At 37.5% G+C, this 22,041-nt stretch overlaps 1 protein-coding gene across 7 annotated transcripts in view; it reads left to right on the top strand.

The window, feature by feature from the left end:
* LMNTD1 (lamin tail domain containing 1) overlaps positions 1-22,041 on the top strand; it is a 475,302-nt gene that overhangs the window by 212,754 nt on the left and 240,507 nt on the right. The window contains exons 2-3 of one of the 7 annotated variants that reach the window (XM_079139430.1): positions 10,095-10,343; positions 14,400-14,551. The exons of 5 other annotated variants lie outside the window; for them this stretch is intronic. The gene's annotated coding sequence lies outside the window, so the exon portion shown is untranslated. The remainder of the gene's footprint in view (positions 1-10,094; positions 10,344-14,399; positions 14,552-22,041) is intronic. One more of the 7 variants, XM_079139429.1, reaches the window with a different exon arrangement.

Below are 22,041 nucleotides of genomic sequence, written 5' to 3'. Positions count from 1 at the left end.
ATGTGTGTTGCTATTTTGCTCGATTCATTGATGAGGTCTAGAAGTTTTCTGGAGGAGTTTTTTGGATCCTCTAAATATAGAATCATGTCATCAGCAAATAGTGACATCTTAAGTTCCTCTTTTCCTATTCATATCCCTTTAGTTTCTTTAGTCTGCCTAATTGCTCTGGCTGGAGTTTCAAGGACAGTGTTGAATAGAAGTGGTGAAAGAGGACATCCTTGCTTTGTTCCTGTTTTTAAAGGAAATGCTTTCAGTTTTTCTCCATTAAGAATGATGTTGGCCATGGGCTTAGTGTAAATAGTCTTTACAATGTTCAGTTATGTTCCTACTATCCCTATTTTTTCTAGTGTTTTGAGCATGAAGGGGTGTTATATTTTGTCGAACGCTTTTTCTGTGTTAATTGAAATAACCATATGATTCTTATCCTTAAGTCTATTGATATAATGGATTATATTCATTGATTTACAGATGTTAAGCCATCCTTGCATTCTAGGGATGAACCCCACTTGATCATGGTGCACTATTTTCTTAATATGTTTTTGGATACGGTTTGCCAATATTTTGTTAAGGATCTATATTCATCAAGGATATTGGTCTAAAATTTTCTTTCCTTGATTTGTCTTTTCCTGGTTTGGGTATGAGGGTGATATTAGCTTCATAGAATGAGTTTGGTAGGGTACCCTCTTTTTCTATTTCCTGGAATACTTTAAGAAGTATTGGAATGAGTTCTTCTTTGAAGGTCTTGTAGAACTCGGCTAAGAATCCATCTGATCCTGGGCTTTTCTTGGATGGTAGCTTTTTAATGGCTTCTTCTATTTCTTGCTTGATATTGATCTGTTTAAATTGTGTATGTCCTCCTGGTTCAGTTTGGGAGGAGCATATGTCTCTAGAAATTTGTCAATGTCTTCGGTAGTTTCTGTTTTTTGGAATACAGATTTTCAAAGTAGCTTCTCATTATATTCTGTATCTCAGTGGTGTCTATCATGATATTTCCTTTTTCATCCCAAATTTTGGTAATTTGAGTTTTCTCTCTCCTTCTCTTTGTTAGATTGGCTAAGGGTTTGTCTATTTTGTTAACTTTTTCAAAGAACCAACTTTTGTTCAGTTTTTTTAATTGTTTCTTTTGTTTCAATTTCATTGATTTCAGCTCTGATTTTTCTTTCTTTTTTTTTTTTTTTTTTTTTTTTTTTTTGCGGTGCTGGGGATCGAACCCAGGGCTTTGTGCTTGCTACTGACTGAGCTATCTCCCCAGCCCTCAGCTCTGATTTTAATTATTTCCTGTCTTCTACTACTTTTGGTGTTATTCTGGTCTTCTTTTTCTAGGGCATTGGGCTATAATATTAGGTCATTTAGTTGTTGACTTTTCATTCTTTTCTGGAATGCACTCCTTGCAATAAATTTTCCTCTTAGCACTGCTTTCATAGTGTCCCAGAGATTTTGATATGTTGCATTGTCGTTCTCATTGATCTCTAAGAATTTTTTTTATCTCCTCCCTGATGTTTTCTGTTATCCATGTTTCATTCAGTAGCATATTATTTAGTCTCCAGGTGTTGAAGTAATTTCTGTTTTTTATTTTGTCATTGATTTCTACTCTCAATCCATTATGATCTGATAGAACACAAGGCAGTATCTCTATTTATTTGCATTTCCTAAGGGCTGCTTTGTGGCATAACATATGGTCTATTTTCAAGAAGGTTCCATGTGCTGCTGAGAAGAAAGTGAATCCGCTCGTTTATAGATGGAATATTTGGTATATGTTTATTAAGTCTAGGTTATTGATTGTGTTATTGAGTTCTATGGTTTCTTTGGTTGGTGTTTGTTTGGAAGATCTATCTAGTGGTGACAGCGGTGCGTTAAAGTCACCCAGAATTATTGCATTGTGGTCTATTTGATTCCTGAAATTGAGAAGGATTTGTTTGATGTACAGGGATGCACCATTGTTTGGGGCATAAATATTTACTATCGTTATGTCTTCTTCCTGATTTACAGTTCCCTCAAGCACTATGAAATGTCTGTCTTTATCCCTTCTGACTAACTTTGGCTTGAAGTCCACTTTATCTGGTATGAGAATGGAGACCCCTACTTTTTTACTGAGTCCATGTACGTGGTATGTTTTTTCCCATCCTTTCACCTTTAGTCCATGGATGTCTTTTTCTATGAGATGAGTCTCTTGCAGGCAGCATATTGTTGGATCTTTCTTTTTAATCCATTCTGCCAGTCTATGTCTTTTGATTGATGAGTTTAGGCCTTTAACGTTCAGGGTTATTATTGAGATATGATTTGTATTCCTAGTCATTTGGGCTTATTTTTGGTTTTTAAGTTGGCTTGGGTTCTCCTTTGAGTGGTTTTTCTCTAAGGTAGTTCCTCCCTTTGCTGACCTACATTGTTGTTTTTCATTTTCTCCTCATGGAATATTTCGTTGAGAACATTCTGTAGCGCAGACTTTCTATTTGTAAATTCTTTTAACTTTTGTTTATCATAGAAGGATTTTATTTCATCTTCAAATCTGAAGGTTAGTTTTGTGGGGTACAGGATTCTTGGTTGGCAACCATGTTCTTTCAGAGCTTGAAATATGTTGTTCCATGCCCTTCTAGCTTTAAGAGTCTGGGTTGAGAAGTCTGCTGCTATCCATATTGGTTTCCCCCTATATGTAATCTGATGCTTTTCTCTCATGGCCTTCAAAATCCTATCTTTATTTTGAATGTTAGACATTTTCATTATAATGTGCCTTGGTGAGGACCTGTTGTGATTTTGTACATTTGGTGTTCTATAAGGCTCTTTTATTTGATTTTCCATTTCATTCTTCAGGTTTGGGAAATTTTCTGATATTATTTCATTGAATAGGTTGTTCATTCCTTTGGTTTGTATCTCTGTGCCTTCCTCAATCCCAATAATTCTTAAATTTGGTCTTTTCATGATGTCCCATAGTTCTTGGAGATTCTGTTCATGATTTCTTACCATCTTCTCTGTTTGGGCAACTCTATTTTCAAGATTAAATATTTTGTCTTTATTGTCTGAGGTTCTGTCTTCCAAGTGTCTAGTCTTTTTGTGATGTTTTCCATTGAGTTTTTTATTTGGTTTATTGTTTCCTTCATTTCAAGGATTTCTGTTTTTTTTTTTTTTTTTTTTTTTTTTTTTTGTGAGAATCTCTATGTCTTTGTTGAAATGATCTTTTGCTTCCTGCAATTGCTCTTTCAACTGCTTATTGGTATTATCATTCATTGCCTGCATTTGCTCTCTTATCTCATCCTTTGTTTTGCGAATCATCTTAATCATGTATAATCTGAAGTCCTTTTCTGACATTTCTTCTAACATACTGTTATTGGATTGTATTAATATAGAATCTAGATTTGTTTGGATCATTTTCTTCCCTTCTTTTTTCATGTTGCTCATGTATCTTCCCCTCTAGCATCGCAGATCTGGGGTATTGCAGATTTCCCCCTATAGGCTTATAGTGGCCGTATAGCTTTCCAAAACCTTTTCTTTATGTGGAGATCAATATTAGCAGTGCCCGATTCAGACACTATGCAATCCTAGACCAAATAGCTCCTATGAGGACAATAACAAAATTGTCATAATAAACAGAATGAGTTCAAATATTATCTTCAGTATAACAAACAGATTTGCAATAAGGTCTGCAGTTTTTAGTGGAGGACAAAGAGGATGCAGAGGGATGTAGGATGCAGCTGTTAATGGGATAAGTAAAGAATATACAGAATTTCTAGATAATAGAAAGGGTGAGAGTGTGATCAAAAGAAATTGGATGTTAGCATGCAAAAAGGGAGAAAGAGACTCTGAGGTAACAGGTAAACAAAAGGAGAAGAGAGGAAGAAAAGTAAAGAAATAAAAACTTAAAATTCATTAAGGAGAAGAAAGAAAATCTACACTATAACAGTCATATAGTATTCAAACCTCCCAGTGTTCAGTTGCCTGATGCATGAGAGGTACCTGACAATGAACTTCCAGTCTCCAACAGGAGTCTCAGGGTGGGATTTGCCCCACCTCAAAATCGGAGCTAAGGCTTCCAGGATTATCCAAGATGGCCGCTCTGGCTTCGAAATGTGTTGGCAAATGGGGAGCTGCAGCTCGGGGTGTGGACATGGTCAGCTGGAAGTCCTGGAGGCGGGGTGTGGTTGGTCAGGCAGGGGTCCTGGAGTTTGGGTGTGTTTGGTGTGGTTGCAGGATCCTGGAGGCCGGGTGCAATCAGTCGGTCTGGGGTCCCAGTGATAGGGCGCAGTCAGTTGGTCTGGGGGTCCTGGCGGCAGGGAGCAGTCAGTCAATGCGAGGGCTCTGAAGGCAGTGAGTGATCAGTCGGGCTGAGGGATCTTGGAGAAGAGGCTCTGTCAGTCTGGCTGGGGGTCCTACGGGGCCTAGCTGCTGTCTCAAAATGGCGGCAGCCACGTGTAATCAAACCTGCAGGTACTGTAACAGTGAACTTCCAGGCAACAGCAGGCAGCTGGTGCTCCACTGGCGGTCTGCAATCATCCTGCTGGCAGCTGTCGGACAATCGGGAGGTGAACCTTGGGTGGTGGGTGATGGGTAGGTGAAAGGCAGGCAATGGACAGGCAAGAGTCAGGCAAATGGTGGATGATAGGCACCTGACAGTGAGCAGTCTGCACTCAAAAAAGGCGTTGATATGCTGGCAGACTGCAGGTGATCACAGGAGACAAATGGGGTAAACAGCAGGAGATCGATAAGCAGCAAAAACTGCCTCACCAAGAAACAGATATCCTCTGCTTGAAACCAGAGTTACGGAGTGACAAGGAACGCAGCCTCCCTCTAGGCCGCCATCTTGGATCCTTGTTTTATTTTTATTTAGAGTAGTTTGTCCCATTCTTAAAGTACTTAGTTACCTTTTCTTTTTTGATACTGGGGATTGAACACAGGGCTGCCACCCACTGAGCCACATCCCCAACCCTTTTTATTTTTTCATTTTGAGACAAGGTCTTCCTAAGTTTTCCAGGGCCTCAGGGCCTTACTAAGTTGCTGAGATTGGCTTTGAACTTATGATCCTCCTGCCTCAGTTTCCTGAGTCACTGAGATTACAAGTGTGCACCACCATGTCCAGCCTTAGTTACATAATTTTGACTATTCTGGGGAACTGCATTTCAAGTCATTTTGTTATTTTCTTTCTTAAATTCTTTCAATGCCCTATGTTTCTACTGTGGTTATTTAGTGTGTGTATCAGAGTTTCTATAAGATACATTAGCTTTTAAATAAATCTTTACACACAGAATCTACAAGAATAGCAGTTTTATCAATTTCTCTTAAAGATGAATACTTTTTTTCTACCCCCATTTCTCATCAAGTCCAGTGCTTGAAAATATTCTGAGATATACGTCTAGAGTTTGAAATCAGCTGCTGGATTCCCAAATGAAAATAGTTGCAGACAAAATGCAGCATGTTGTTGTAGAAAACTAGTGAGCTTTGGAGTTAAAAGTTACTAGACCAAGGTATTACTTTGGACTGTGAAATGCATACCCTTTCTGTTTCTCCTCAATTCCTTATTTAGAATTTCCTCTGGAAACCCTCTTTTCCAAGCCAACCAAGAACTTGGTATTGGATTCTTTGCTATTGCTAGTTTAACCCCCTCATTGTTTTGTAGATAATTACTTGTGTACAAACTTAAATATAATTGTTTGAACCTATGGCCTCTAGAATGCTAGGCAAGCACTTTACCACTGCAGGACATCCAGCCTTAAATATAAAAATTCTTCCTGCCAGTTGAAATCCTTTCACCTCCTTCTCAATGTTTCAACAATGACAACATGCCCATACTTCTCTGAGTTTTAATATTCTGCATCCTACATCCCATTCCATAGCTTAAAACATAAGTGAAAGAGGCACATGGTCTGGAAAAATGTCTGGGTAATGAATTCTGCAAACCCAAGTGGCTGTCAGTTTCACAGAGTCCATGTCCCAATTTTTTTAAAAAAGAAAAGAAGAAAGTACCCAAATCACAGTTACCTGTGGCAACATGGAAAAACCCATTGAGCATGCCACTGGCAAAACTCATCAGAGAGATGGCTTCTCAAATGTGGAAACACATAAAACAAAGCATTCTTTCTTTATGATAATGATTTGAATTTCTAATTCTCTGGGTCCTACAAGTTTTTTATGAAAATCATGTTCAGTTCCTCTAAGGGGCAAGAAAGAACCACTTCCTATTGCAAAACGTTATAGAATTATAACAGCAAAATTTTAAAGCCCTATAATTTGTTCCTTGGGTAGCATTATATTGTCCTCCTTTGGGTTACGTAATTCTGCCTTGGTCTTTTAAACACAGAAACATTTTACCCTTGACACAATTTGGAATTTGGAACTGCCTATGAAAACATGAATAACTTCATTTTTCCATTTGAAAAGTCCCTAAACACAAATTGATAAATTCTCAAAGAATTTCAGTGCAGAGTTTGCAGGCTAGCTTTTCGACTGCCAAGACCTATATTAAAAGTGTTTGAATTGCCAGAAAAAACACAGCTGTTAGTCTATATCTCAAGCAATCTGTATACTGTCTTTTAGGCTGAGGAGATTGCAAAATGGGCTGAGGTTAGACGCACATCTTGGAAGAGTCAAATGCTTTGCTTGCCCAGTGTAAAAAAGCTTTTTAGTCCCAAATAGTACCACTAACTCAGAATATCAGAAGTTTTGAATTACTGCTTTTTGAAAGTATTGCACCCACTCCCAAAAAAACAGAATGACAGGATCTACCAACCAAAAGTTTTTTCCCAACTTTCAATTCTACTCTTGATAAATGTTTTGTGTCTTTTTTTAGCTACTATTTAAAAGATCATGGTGGCCTCAAAACTGGCTACCGAGGCTTATTTCATGAAGGTATCAATGGAGAGGATCTCATGAGGTCAGAGTGACTGTGGGAGAGACTGTCTCTGACATTTCCATAAACTAAACTGAATTCTAGGCATGATCTTGAGCTTGGACAGCATGAGTTTCCCACCTGGCTACTATTTAGCTGTATCAATTGTGTCTTAATTTCTAGCCTGATAATGTGATAGAATAAAGTGAATCATTTTTTTTTTAACTGGACTTTTGTAATGATCTAAAATACAGGAAACTGCATAAATTAAAAAGAATTATATTTCTGAAAATGTGAAAATCATCTTTAGATTTTCTCAGTCTCCCTTTATTATTAAATTGTATCTTCATATATCTAACATCTTCAGGGGTTAATTTGGATTTTGAGGGACTGGCTGCTGTAGAGTTAAGATAAGCTTTGAATTATACATAATATCCTTTGCACAAAATTGAACTCCAGAGCTCCCTTCCCCACCCCTGGCCACTGACCATTGTAACCTTCTAGTATCTTACGGTGTTTTCCTGAGAAACCATGTCCTACATCGTCTGGAATCTTAAAAAAACAAAAACAAAAACAAAACAAAGAAACTGGTCAGTCACACTCAACATTTACTGAGTTTATCTACTTTGTCAACCTTTTACATATAACAATTTACATATAACAATCTCAACAATTTCTATTTTGCAGGTGAAAAATAAGTCCAGAGAATTTAAGTAACTTGTACAGGTCACACAGTTAAACAATTGCATTTCAAGATATGAATCCATGTCCTTTATAACTAGGTACCAGTGATCAGTATGAGATACTTTAAGCCAACACATAGTGGGTGCATAGCACGATGGAAGTCTGATGCCTACTGACCCAAAGTGACCAGTGACATAATATAGCACAGTGAGTGCTCTCAAAAACCTACCTTGCACTTTCTCTCTGGGATACTTTGGGTGCTGATAATGCAAAAATTTGATCAGCAATGTATCAAAGTGCTATTTTCATTTCACAAATGAATCCAACCTTCAGTCAATATTAGTAATACCAAATATCAAAGATTTATTATTCCATATGTGTCAAGAGAATTATAGCCAACACCTAAACATATATATTTCCTGATTTAGATTTAATGATCTTCCTCCTAACTTCTTGCTCTCAGCTACTTTATTAAACATAATGAATGGCTTCTCTTAGGACCTATTTTTTTTTTTTTTCCTAGATGCATGTAACATTGAGACTCTATTCTGGCATTTGCAGCTGTGATTTTAATTGGATTCATGCCACTGTGATCCAAACCTCAGAGTCTCCCTGATGAAAATCATAAAACTGTTTAAGTAGAAAGAGACCTTAGAGACCAACTAGTTCCAAAGTCTCAAACTGACAGCTCCTAGGCTGACACTGGCCTCAAATATATGTTAATTGTACTCCCGCAGTAATGACCCAAGTTGAGGCCTTATAATTTTTTTAATTAGTTGCCAAAATTTTTAAGTGGGTGCATTTCAAATAAAAATTCTGTATGTTGGACCGCTCAAGAAAATTTGGAGTATTACAAGCCCTGAGCTTGTTCTCCTCATTCAGTCTCCAACTACCAGCTGAACGGAGTGGCAGGTGCTCCCTGAAGATGGGGCTGAGCTCCCTGAGGTGTCTGTCGCCTTCCTGGAATCACCTCATCGTCAGTAAGGGGGTCGGTAATCTGCTGACATTGATCATTGTGTTTATATTATTAATTTCTTACCGCCAAAGTAGGAAGCAAGAAGAATATGTTGACTTTGTCATATATGGGAAAATAAAATATAATCTGAGAGGACTTTGTGTCTAAAAATAACACAGAGAACATTTCTTTGAGGAAATGAAGAATGTGCCTTTGCGTTCACATGCAAATGAATCATCTCAGCTTCACGTCCATTTATGTTATTTGCTTGCCCTGTAAGCATTTGAGAGTCACAATCTCATCTTATTTTGAAGCTCTGAATAAAGATCAAAAGAGGTTAAATGGTTTCCCTGGGGTTTATATTTTTAGGTACAATTAGAGTGAAGATTTTCTCACCTTATATTATAATGCTGAGCATAACGAGTTGGAGATAGCATATACTGAATGAATTTGTGAGCTGAAATCTTTTTTAAAAATTATCTTAATGTTGGAAAATGATTTAAATAATAAAATAAGACACGATATTAAATAAATTTATATAAACTCAGAATGGACACAAATATCAGAGAGTCCGAGTATTGTTCTACCCAGACTTCAGAGTCCCCTGAGTCTTTCCTCTTAGAAGGTACATATCCAAGAGGTCTTTTACCATCTTTCATGTCTGTTAGGTGTTTGCATTTTGTCCCAATTGCTGTATAATTGTGGTAGAATGTATCTGAAATTAAAATGTTAAGCTTGAAAAAATAGTTTTAAAAATAGTTTTAAGTCTCTCTCTCTCTCTCTCTCTCTCTCTCTCTCTCTCTCTCATACACACATATACACAAACTCAGAAAAATAGTTGGCCTACAAAATTTACTTTTAATAAATTCATATTTTCAAGATCATATTCTTTTTCCTTCTGTTACTGGATTTATAAGACACAGATATCTCCTAGATTAAACTAAACGTTTCCTTTCTTCCCATAAACACTAATAGAGAGACTCAGAATAAATTTTAAAATAAAGACATTGGGGCTGGGGCATAGCTCAGTGAAAGAGTATTGGCCCATCCTTCCCACTGCTTGGGTTCCACCCCCAGTGCCACAAAAGAATGAACTGAATAAATAAGTAAGGAAAGAAAAGAGAGGTCTGTGTTTCCACTCAATGCTTTTTAATAAATCACAGAGCCCATTCACTGAGGCAGAGTTACCTAGAGGTTGCATGTCCATTCCTTACCTTCTGAAACTACCCTCAATATGTCAACCTAGACACTTTTCCAAGTCCTCCAGACACAATTGTTCTACATCTTTAAGGGAGCTTAAGGATCTTCTAGAACAGGATTTCTAGGACTTAGTGTACGTTCTTGATATTTTGTCGTTCCCAAATGTTTTATTGTCTTCTGTGATTACTATTATTTTCTTTCAGAGGAACAGATTCCATAATAACAACTGTACTGAAAAGTTACTCACTATCTTCATCATCAGGAAGTCACTTCCCATGTTTACTCTAGACACTGTATCAGTACATTTACAATCATTTTCTCTGCTTAATCAGATTAAACAGAAAACAGCTGATTACCATCCTCAATAGCTAGTGGTATTTTTCCTTTAAATATTCTTACCCTATTTTTTTCTGTAGTTTAATAATCTTGTAGTTTTTAAAGGTATTTCCAAGATAAGACCTGTGCAAGATCATAGTGATCCCAAAGGAGAGTACAAAAGGTGGTAGAGGATCCCAAGGTACATTAACCCAGGCTTTGTAGAAGCTGTTGTGTTCTCCTGAGCAAATATTACAGATTTGGCAAACTTCTGCTTCCCTGCCATGGAAACGGGCAAAGGCACTGATATTCTGTGATGAGTTGATTTATGTGTATGCATTTGCTCCTGAGGTAGCAGAACAGCAGCATATCATGGTAGGTAAGAGCACAGGAATAGGTCATCCACTCTTGCTTACATCCATCTTGCACTCTTTATTTAAATTTGATCAAATGACTTCTTTAAGTCTTGCTTTCTTCATCTGTACCAGGGATAATGACCCTACTAGTGCTTACTGTCTTAAGTCAGTTCCCCTGGAAATTAGACTCTGAGATGGGAATTTGCATGCAGGCGGTCATTGTAGATACCTTGTATCCACATCTGTGGGAGTGTAAAGAAAGGAGAATAGGGCAGAGAGAGGAGCTGAACTATAATGCCCACTCCCAAAGGCCTCAGCTGATCCCATGTAAAGCCTGAGAGATAAGAATGACCCTTAAGAGTTGCCCATCTTGAGACAAGTGGGCTGGACCATTAATCCTTTGTATCAGCCAATCAGGGAAGGAAGCATGACCTCGAGAGACAGCTGAGAGCAATTCCTGGAAAGTATCACAGCCAACACTGCTGGGATCCAGGAAAATAAGAGCCTCAGTTCTCTAGAGGAGCTCTGGACAGCACACAGACCCACTACGCCTGCCTTGGAGTATTGAATGAAATGATGCATAGCAGCATTTTATCCAGTGCTTGTACACAATTTGCTTGTACTGAGCATCTGCTATTTGAAGATGCTACAGGAGACACTGTTAGGAAAGTGCAAAAATAAATAATGAAGGACTCTGTCCTGAAGAGATTATTGTTAAATAGGAAATAAGTGAACTAGAGGCTACAGAAGGTCTAATGCTCCTTGTCCTTGCAAATGTCCTTTGTATCATTCTATGATTACCATTGAATTCCAAATGTTTTGTAGCTTTGGAAATAATAGATGTGTATTCCTGCTCTTATGTGTCTTATGATCTCATGGAGAGCCAGAAATATACGCAAGAAAGAACCTGATAAAAGCACGACATATGATTAAGTATGAAAATGTGTGGCAGGCCCCTAACTAGTGACAGAAATGGTGTAGCAGTCGGGAGGCTACACCATTGATTTGACCTAGACATTGTTGGGTACGTGGACTTGGATAGGTGAGGGAAAGAGGGAACTCTAGACTAAAGAAGAGCACAAATGAAGGGTCTGCCTGTGCCTGTGGGAGATGAGTGAATCAGTTGGCAATAATGGGGATTTTTTAAATTGACACAATATTTGTACATATTTATGAGGTACAGTATGATAATTCAATACATGTACACAATGTGGAATGATCAAATAAGGACAGTTAACATTTCCATCTGCAATGGAGATTTTACTTTGACACACCTTACTAAATAGACCTCTACTAGTTGCTGGAACTGTGACAGATTGGGGAATTTATGACTAATCATAGTATTCTTTTGGATTTTTGAGTGACATGGATGAAACCCTGTAACAGAGATTGATCTAGTAGAATTGAATAAGATGAGCTGTAAAGGGAAGCCAGCATTTATGGAGTGCTTCCAAGGTGATCTCAGTGTCTTCTACTAAATTTAGTAACTAATCCAGGTGACAGATATGAAAGCTGAGATTAGAGGCTAGAATTGGACACCCAGACATCAGATGCTTTGTTAGGCAGCTTTAGCAGAAGATGATTTGCACAAAGGAAGAGGCATAGACTTTGGATCCAGCCTGATGAAGTAGAAGCTCCAGTTGTGCCAGTTACATGACCCTTAACCTTGGCCAAGCTTCATAACCTCCCATGCTTTTACTATCTGCAAAATGAAATAAATAATCCCCACTTTACAAGGTTGAAAGGACAAAACAATAACTTGGTGAAATAAGTACTGAAGTTGCTTGGTAGTAATGATATGATTTTATTGAAATTATTATCACACCAATGTCTGGAACATTTTCCCTCCCTTACCTTTTATATTTTGCATTTGTCTCTAAGTGTCTCTTATTCACAGTGCTTATATAAAACATAGTTTTTAAGTTCCACTCTTCAGGTGTAATTGTAGAGTTTTACTGTCCTTTCTCTTAAGTGTGTCAGAAGGACACTGAGTTTAGCTTGGATCTTCTGTTGGGTAGACGTGCCATGATGAGAGATCACTGGTAGGAGGTGACACCTTTAAATTTCAAACCCAGACTAATTATTCTACCTTGAGAACTTTAATTACTTCAGAGATTAAAGTGACTTTTAAGATAATGTTTTTATTAGTACATTATATTTATACATGATAGTGGTGTTCATTTTCACATAATCATATATATATGGAATATAATTTCCTCCATTTCAGTCCCTAGTGCTTCTTTATTTCCCTCCTCTCCTCCCTCCCCTCTTCCCTCTACTCTGCTAGTCTTTCTTCTATTTATTTGTTTTTAAAAAATTTGGTGCTTTATAGATATACATAAAGGTGAAATTCACTGTAGTATATTCATATATGTGCATAATATAATTTGGTCAATTTCATTCCAGAGTTCCTTCCTTTTCCTATTGGTCCTCCCTCCCTCTCTACCTTCTTCTTCTACTCCACTGGGGGAGCCTGTGGAACCATCAACATCTCTGATGGAAAGTCACAACAGATGTCTTTGTTTAGACTGGTCCTTCTTTTCCACCTCTTTATTGCTATGCCCCAAAGAGAAAGTAGCATTCAGTGACCAGCAAAGACCTGCAGGTCAGGAGCTATGGGATTGAAATTGGTTAAAATGCAGTTAAGTTAGAAATTCAGTTCCTCAGCTGCAAATAACCACAGTTCAAATGTTAGTATTCACATATGACTAGTGGTTGCTGTGATGGGCAACACAGCTGGGACATTTGATGATCACAGAAAGTTCTTTTGGACAGCTCTACTCCTGAGTCAAAACTCCATGGATTCAAATTATATCTTTAACACTGACTGTCTGCCTGACTTGGAACAAGTAATTTTATCTTTCCTTACCTTGTTTTTATCATCCATAAAACAAGATTGTTGGTACTGGTATCTTATTCCTCCTTGTACCTTAGCATCTGTTGTGGAAACTTAAGCACAGTTAGCATTTAGTAAGTACTTTTTTTCATCAGAGTTCAACTAAAGTGCTGATGAACTACTTATTTATTTATTATTATTTTAGTGGGAATAGTAGGATTGAGATTTTTGTAATCTCAGTTTTATTAGACTATAAACAAGCAATAGATATATGATTAATGGGGAAAATAGGAATGGATGGAAAGAGCCAAAATGGATGGTCACTTCATGTGTCAGTAAAAAAGAGGGCAGGGAGAAAGGGAGGAGTGAGGAGAGGAACCTGAATTGATAAATCCTATGTGAGATAGAGCAAAGACAAATTTCCCCTACTTCAACATTTTACCATAGGCAGGTCCTAAAGCCCTGGATGTAATTATCTTGGCTGGAACTCCTGTGCTAGAGTAAACAGAAATCCAAGTGTGTCAACAAATTATTTAATGAAACAGAGTAGGTGGCAATGTGAAAGCAAAATTACAATGTGCAATAAGATAATGTGATTGAAAGCTTCATCTGTGATGGAATGGAGAGAGTAAGTCATAGAAGAAAAATGATACATTCCTGGGGACCTGACCACAGACTTGGTTGGCAAATGTGAAAAATGAAACAAGAAATAAGATTTGGAAGATGGAATTGTATCATCCAAGAAAACATTTATTTGGATCTACCCCTCAAGTTTAAACATAAATTTAAAAGCAACGGAGATTAAGGCATCATTTTAAATGAGCCAAGGGTCAGAAGGAGGGCTGAAAGCAGCATTTAAAAGGGTCTCAGGATTTGTGCCATCAGCATAAAAGTGGTAGTTACAATTAAAAACAGAAGTGAAATGACTGAGACGTATAGAAGCTAGAAATGAACAGATGGCCAAGGCATTCGGCTTGCTGGGGTGCGAAAGCTGGATATATTTTATATTTCATTCCAAGTTAACAAATATTAGGACATTAAAATGCATGAAACATGGTGTATAGCCCATCTTGCCATACTTCTATTACCAAGTTAGAAAGAATTAGACTGCACGGAATGGATGCAAATGCTTCAGCCTCAGCAAACGCTGAGTCAGGGGAGATCAGGAAGGTCAGCTGGATATCTGCTTTCTGAAGAGCAACATGCTCAATGGTAACCTAAGTCACCTTGTCTCCACAGCCCTAAGTGGTCACTCACTTTCAAAAAGACTATTAGATGACTGGATGACAATTTCATTAAAGGTGGCAGTAGCTCCCGGGGATGATTACACATGGAAGATGTTTTTCCTGGACTTCAGTTTGTCACTTACCCTAAGTAATCCTTACTACAAGGTAAGCTTGCTGTGATCAGTAGACTATTGATCATACCAGACTGTCATTAAGAGACCTATTTTTCAAACATTTCCTGTTAAGTCTGGAGCTTTCTGCATAGGCTGGCTGAGGCCACAAGGTTTTCATGGATTCATAAATGTATTGCTGAAGGAATAGCATATAACTAAAGTCAATGGCCTCTCCTGAACTTCCTTGTTTGATCTCAGCCAGTTTCTAGGGTTCTGAAACCAGATTGTGACTCTGATTCCTTAATGGAATACTTGTGAAGTACCTTTGTTCATGATTGTCAAATTCCAGGTTAACAGATTCTCTTCTCAGTCTTCAGAAATATGTAGCAACACATCTCTGAAAATGAGAAATTTCTGCCTCATCACTTATCTTCTCATTTTTAAAAATTTCTTTATTCATTTGTTCATTTAATCTATATATTTGACATCCTACTATGTGCTAGGTACTGATTCAGGAACGAGTAATAAAATGGTCTCTACACTTTTGTTTAAAATAGACCAACATTTTTGCGGCCTATTTATTAACCCAGACTTCTTTTGATAAGATCTCAATGTGGTGGAGAACATCCAATTGTAACATCTATGAAGGTTGCAACTTCACACATAGACATACCCAAGCGAATGTGTGCCATTCCCCTATATCTACCCCATTTCCTGCTCCAAGTTACATTCTGGAATGTTCCTGTGAACAATATCACTTTACTCTAAGGATGTGGGGTCACAAGAAAAAGAACTAGCTTCCTCTAGTACCACATGAAGATCTGGAAGGAACACCATCTTTGGACAAAGAGGATTCCTCTATATAAGATTGTGTATAGTCATATGTTAAATAATTTCATTGTTTTATATAGATGTGAATAAAGATATATTTATATGTAAACTAACTTTATATCTTATATATGTATAGTTTATCTATATACAAAAACAATTTTAGAAAATAACGTACATTTTAAAATATGTGTAAGGCAACCCTCACTGTAACCATGTGTGTTAATCAGCTTTCCTGTACTGTAATGAAATACCTGAAGTAATAAGCTTATAAGGGGACTGATTATATTAGCTCACAGTTTTGGAGGTTTAAGTCCTTGGTCAGTTGGCCCACTGCTTTTAGGCCTGTGATAAGGCAGAACATCATGGCAGGGAGCGCATGGTAGATTGGACAAGGCTTCTCACTTCTTGGTAGCTGGAACAAAAAGAGAGAAGGGTCTTGAATCCCAGCATTTCCATCAAGGGCACATCCCCAGTGACCTTCCTTCTTACCTTCTTCTAGAACCCACCTCCCAGGAGCACTACAGGCTAGTGACTAAGTCTTTAGCATATGGGTCTTTGGGGGTACAATTAAGATCCAAACCATAACAACATGAACTGAGGAAGTGGAGTTTGTGTGTGTGTGTGTGTGTGTGTGTGTGTGTGTGTGTGTGTGTTTGTGTGTGTTGGAATAAAGATGGGGTTTAGGAGAGGATGCAGAGACTATGAGAAGAAATATAGAGAGCAGAAACAGACTTTTTATGTCTGCTATCATAATTAGTTTTTCAGATCATGAACAGTACAGTGTTCATGATCAGTAGTGGTAGTAGCAGAAGGGAGAGTTTGGAAAGAAATGGTGATTGGAAGATGGATTAGGGGTAGGTGGTACCTTGAATATATTAACAGCGTGCTGTTAATTTAATATATAATTCTGTGCATTTGCATATAATATATTGATGTATATGCATACACACACAAATACACATAAATTATGTACTAATTGTAAATGGATAGAGAAATGTCCTCCACATTTCAAAAGTTCAGAAATCTACAATAATCTTTCTTTATATGATAGAGTCACCTTTTTTTATATACTATGTCTCAAAAGTAATTTAAAAATATATCTGTATAAAGTTTCCTACAAAGACTGAGTATAAAACTGATGAAATATGTATATCATTTACAGTCATACCCAACTGTTGATTACATGATTTTTTAAAGTCAATAACTATTTCAATATTCATCTAAAATATTCTGATTGAAAGAGGAGATAAACAAATCTACTATTAGAAGATGAAAGGAATATGTATATGTAAAATAAAAAGAGAGTACTTCAGAGAATTACATAAATGCTTGATGAAAAATTATGTAAATGTCATTTTTTTAGAAACTTAGATGTAAAAAAGTTCCAAAAGTGGCATATTATTATGTCATAAATATGTAACATTCTAAAAGTAATGCTGAAGGCATAAAGCATTTCTCTTTAGGATAAACACTGTTTAATGAAAATAGAAAACATTTTCAAAGTGCCCTGATTGCTGAGTGTTTGCATCAGCTACAACTGTTCCAGTCAAAAATAAACACAGATATTTAGGTAGAGACAGGAATCGAAGTCTGCTTTTTTTTTTTTTCCTCCCAGAATAGAGTTTAAGTATTAGATCTTTCAGTTATAGAGATAATTTTAAAGGCTAAAAAAAAACAAAACCTACAAGTTGAAAAATAAAGTATATTTTTCAGGACATTTTACAAATATAAATTCTGTTCACTAGCTCTGCTGTCCGTCTCCTTCTCTTAATTGTGGCCTCCCAGTATTGGCTAGAACAGAGAACGGAGACCCTGTAGGGGCATGAAAGAGACAGAGGGCTCCAGGGTGTTGTGTACCTACAAGTGCTAGGAACTTGAGATGAATTTCATAAAAGATAAATGGCTAATATTGAGTGCTTACTATGTGCCAAGCATTGTGAAACATGGTTTTCATTCACTTTTAAAATCTAATCCTTCCGAAACCCTATAAGAGGTTATAATTATTATCCTCGTGTTGCAATTGAAGAAACCAAGATTTAGTGTGATTTATGTTGGCTTGCCTAAGGTCAAGGAGGTAGAGCATGGCAGAGCAGGACTGGAACTTGGGAAGCTACACCTGTAACCATTACTTTGGACAGCCAACCATATTAAAGTCCGCTGTGACTCTGTATGATTAATTTTATCTCAGGAAGTCAGAGAGCTGTAAAATAACCAGCCCAAGGTTATTTTGCAGATTAAGTGTCAGAGCAGGATTTAAACCGAGTCTGTCTGACTTCAAAGCCACTCTGCTCAGCGCTTTGCAGCTATTCATCTGAGATGTTGCCAGAGACTGCACATACTGGTACCTGCAGTTTGGTGGGCTCTTGGCATCTGGTCAAGATCCTCACAGGGTGCAGATGCAGTGGTGGGGGACCAGAGGAAGAGATGACCCCTACCTAGGGGTCCACAAACCTGTCCAACTGTAAGTCAGGATCTCTTAACTTTGTGTCATGGTGAGACATCAAGGGCCCCATCCTATACGATACAGATCTGACACCAGTATCTCCAAATGAGTTAAAATGTGTAGACAACCATAAACACGAATGGTAGATTAAAGAGAAAAAGTCGAACTAGATGCTTTAATAATAATGAGACTATAATATAAACACTGGTATTTCTAGGAATTAAACGCACATTAAGAAATACATCTGAATGGCCATAATCTAATACACAACTAAAACGTTTGACTAATGGTTAGAGTCAGATTTTTAAATCAAAGTGGTATTATATGGAGAGTAACCAGAAATCAATCACAACCATGGATACTCATCAAAATAAACCTTATTCTTTAAAATGACACAGAGAATAAGGTCACATATACTGTATTATTAAACAAAGGGGCTCTTCTGCTTCAATACCAATTAATACGGATCTGAAGAATTTTTTCAAAGTGACATCTGTGTACTTAAAATGCATGTGCGTGTTTCACAACTGCTTAAATGTGGGCATGCTGACAATGCAAATAAAAACTTCAGAATCATTGGAAATGTACTCCCCCAAATACATCATTTTTAGTGAGTACACAGGCCTTTTGAACTTGACCAAAACAGGTGCTTCATGCAAAGAAAACTACTGAGACCAAATCTTGGAATTATAAATAACTGTTAAAAAAATTCTGGATAGAAGGAGTGCTATAAAAGGATAGAATCTGATAAGACAGAAGACCTTTCAGTGTTGCTAAGGAATTCTTATGGTGGATTTTCCCATTTAATTCAATAGCCAGTAAATAAAGCAATAAATTTGGACATGCTGCATCACTAGGAAATCTTTTCTTCTGCTAAAAGAAGTCCTAATAGGAAGCAGAAGTCAGATGGGAGCTTTGATAGTGTTCTGCTCCTGGGGGCCCATTCTTCAGTGGTGAGCTTCCCCAAGAGCCCCTTGGCTGATCAACTTCTCAGCCTCTGAGTTCTGCCTCAGCTGGCTGACATTATGTGACCAGACACAGAGCAGACCTGTCCTACTCCACTAGCCAGGCTCACCCTCGCTTCCCAGATGGGAAGGAACTCCAGGAGTATAAATGAAGGCCCAGTGTGACATGGGGACTTCTGGCATGCCCTTCTTTTTTCCTTCCATCTTTTGATTCCTTTAGGCCTAAAGAACTAGAAAGTATCCCTGAAAGAAACATCTTTCATGCTAGGAAACACTTAATTCAAGAAAAGAAATTGTTTTCACTAAGGAGTGAGTATCATTTAGATTATTTTCAGGCTACTTTATTCTAGCAAAGGCAATTCCCACAAAATACTTGACACATTAAGTGGCAAAAATAAATCATACAAATAAATACATAAATAAAATAACATGTCTAAAGGGTACATTAAACCCAGTGTACCCATTATGCACCAACTTATTCTCTGTACATTACTCTGCTATTAACATTGCTGCCTAGTGAACTGTTACAGCTGGAGTCTGAATCCTGGACCAAGAATTTTGTTTTTATCTTCTCCCTATAAATTTCTCTGTATTAAAAAATATATTTGTATACATATATAAATATTATATGTACACACACATAAAGTTGGTTCTGTATTTAATATATATATGCACATATATATGTATAAGCATACACACACACACACATATGTGTGTTTTTATATATATATGTAAAAAGTTGGGTTAGCCCTGTGGAGTTGCCTGTTTGAGAATTTCATGATGCATAAAATATTAAAGGGTATCTCTTATAAGTGATTTAGTTAACTCTGTAAATGTTTGTTCTCTAACAGAAGAAATGCCTGGTGAACTTCAAGGGACATTCTTAAAGGATGAATTCACTACTAAATTTACTTCTTTATTCATTACCTACATGTGACTATCAGGCATGTCTCCCTTTCAAAGCTCACCGTGTAATATCCCTTGGTTGGTAACACAAATAAGATGCCTATTTCCTAGGGGGGAAAGTCTTAACAGCTGAAGTCCCAGGAAAGAACGATGTGAAACAATGTGTTTTCAGGAAAAATAAAAAAATAAACCAGAGGAACTGTTTCTAGTGAAGGTGATTCTTTGATCCCCTGGGAGAGCTCCCCAGACCAACAGGGTGAGATCAGTTTTGGAGAGAGGTAGCTTGGGATATTGAGCCAGGAACTGGGAGACTTGCTTCTTGCCCTGAATTATTTTCCTGCAGCCCTCAGGTTCCAGTTTCCTCATTTATTAACAAGGAAGGAGAGGGCATCATGCTGCTTGCCAGCCTAAAATCCCCTAGTATCAGGTTGCACTTGAAATATCATGAGGATCTAGGTAAAATGTACTGTTTGTATTAATTGAAAATACCTCTCAGGTCTTCACATAAATGTTTGGAAATTCTCTGTGTGCGCACAAATGTGTTGGTATTTCTCTGCTTATTTCTAAATAACTATGAATTAAAGAGTGTCAATACATGTTTGGTTGCAAGAAGGAGAACATACGTAGAGGATAGTTGGGGACATGTTCTGTTTTAGGCACAAAGTCAGTTTTTCTACCTACTTAAAAATCCTAAATGGAGTATTATATTTCCAAGGCACTAATAGTCACGCAGGATTGTATAAAATATTCCTGAATTTTATCCAAATAGAGATCTTATTTGAAATTAGTAAGAGTATACTTTATACAATTTTACAATATTTTTTTTCTTTTGAATCAAGCAATTGCAATCCAATTTTCCTATTCACTTCACTTTTTCTGAGATCCACTAAGGGTAGATCCACTAAGGGTAGATCTCAGAAAAAGTGAAGTGAATAGGAGAATTGGATTACAATTCTGAGTTGATAACAGTGGAGATTAGAGAAATAAATAGGATAGCTTCTGACCTCTGGGACCTAGGAATTGGCAAGTATAGGATTATACTTAGAGGCTTAGAGATTTTAGACAGTCAAAAAACTACCTATATCACCTATTTCCATATTATGTCTCTTTTGTTTACAGTTCTCATTCTTCAATTACCTTATGTCAAAGAGGGGAAAATAAATCCTTTGTTAGTGCGTGTTTATAGGGAAATGCTTTATTAAAAGAGGAAAAATTTGGGGGGTGGAAGGTGAAGGCTGTAGTCACCTTTCGTTTGGTGATGGTTGGTTGGATTGATAAAGTGCACACTCTGTCCATTTTGAAGCACAACCTGCCCTCCTCCTTAAGCATCACTCACCTGGCCACTTGCATGGGCGGGGAGGATTGCTACCTGCTCCTCCAGTGACTGCAATGTGAGTCCTGCCATGCGTTCAAAGACTAGGGGATATGAGAAATATCAAAGGGCAGAAGGTCTGGGAAACTGTGATACTGGACAGAAGTCATTTTCTATGCCCTTGGAGTGTGACTGTAGACTCCCTAATCTAGGATTTTCCTGCATCAGAAATTTGGTAGCTACAACCTGCAACCTTTAGCTATTGGAGACTGGCTACAATATACAGAGTATAATATATGGGAATCACATAGTTGAGCGAGGGGCTTGGTTATGGTTTAGATCTGGAATGTTCCCCCAGAGGTCATGTGTTGGTGGCTTGGCCTCCAATGTGACCATGATCACAGGTGGAGCTTTTGGGAAATCATTGGATCATGAGGCCTTTGACCTCATCAGAAGATTCATTCATTGATAGCTGAATGGGCTATTGGGAAGTGGGACTTGGTTAAATGGAGTGGGGTCCTTGGAAGAATGTCCTTAGGGACTATATCTTGTCTCTGGCTCCTGACCTCTTTATGTCCTCTCTTTCTCTGCTTCCCAGCTGCCATGAATAGCTTTTCTCTGTTATGCCTTTCCTCCATGATGTTCTGCCTCACCTTAGGCCCAAAGCAAGGGAGTCAGTCATCATGAAACTGAAACTTCTGAAGTCATGAGCCAAAAATAAATCTTTTCTCTCTAAAGTGTTTTTGTTATGTGTTTTTGTCACAGTGGTGAAAAACTGACTAAAGAGGTTTGTTCCACTGTTCTTTGGTGACACTATTCTTTGGTGTGTTGACTTCAGAGATTAACTTGGAAAGGATAGGAGATAAGTTAGAAAGTGGGGAAATTCCTGATGTTTAGGACTTATATGGAGGTTGAATTGGGCATCCTGAGGTATTCACTAACAAAGACAAACCAGAATATCTTGCCAAATGTTGGAATGTGGGAAATCAAGTAGCCCCTGATGATTTGTGTTGTCCTATTTCTGTGATTCTTATATTAACTAACTCTCTTACTTTTTAAAATGTCTTTTCTAAAGGAAACTCCCA

Source organism: Sciurus vulgaris, assembly GCF_902686455.1.
Source record: "Sciurus vulgaris genome assembly, chromosome: 5".
Classification (NCBI taxonomy): domain Eukaryota; kingdom Metazoa; phylum Chordata; class Mammalia; order Rodentia; family Sciuridae; genus Sciurus; species Sciurus vulgaris.
The sequence above is the reverse complement of the archived record's forward strand: the minus strand, read 5'-3'. Positions and strand labels throughout refer to the sequence as shown.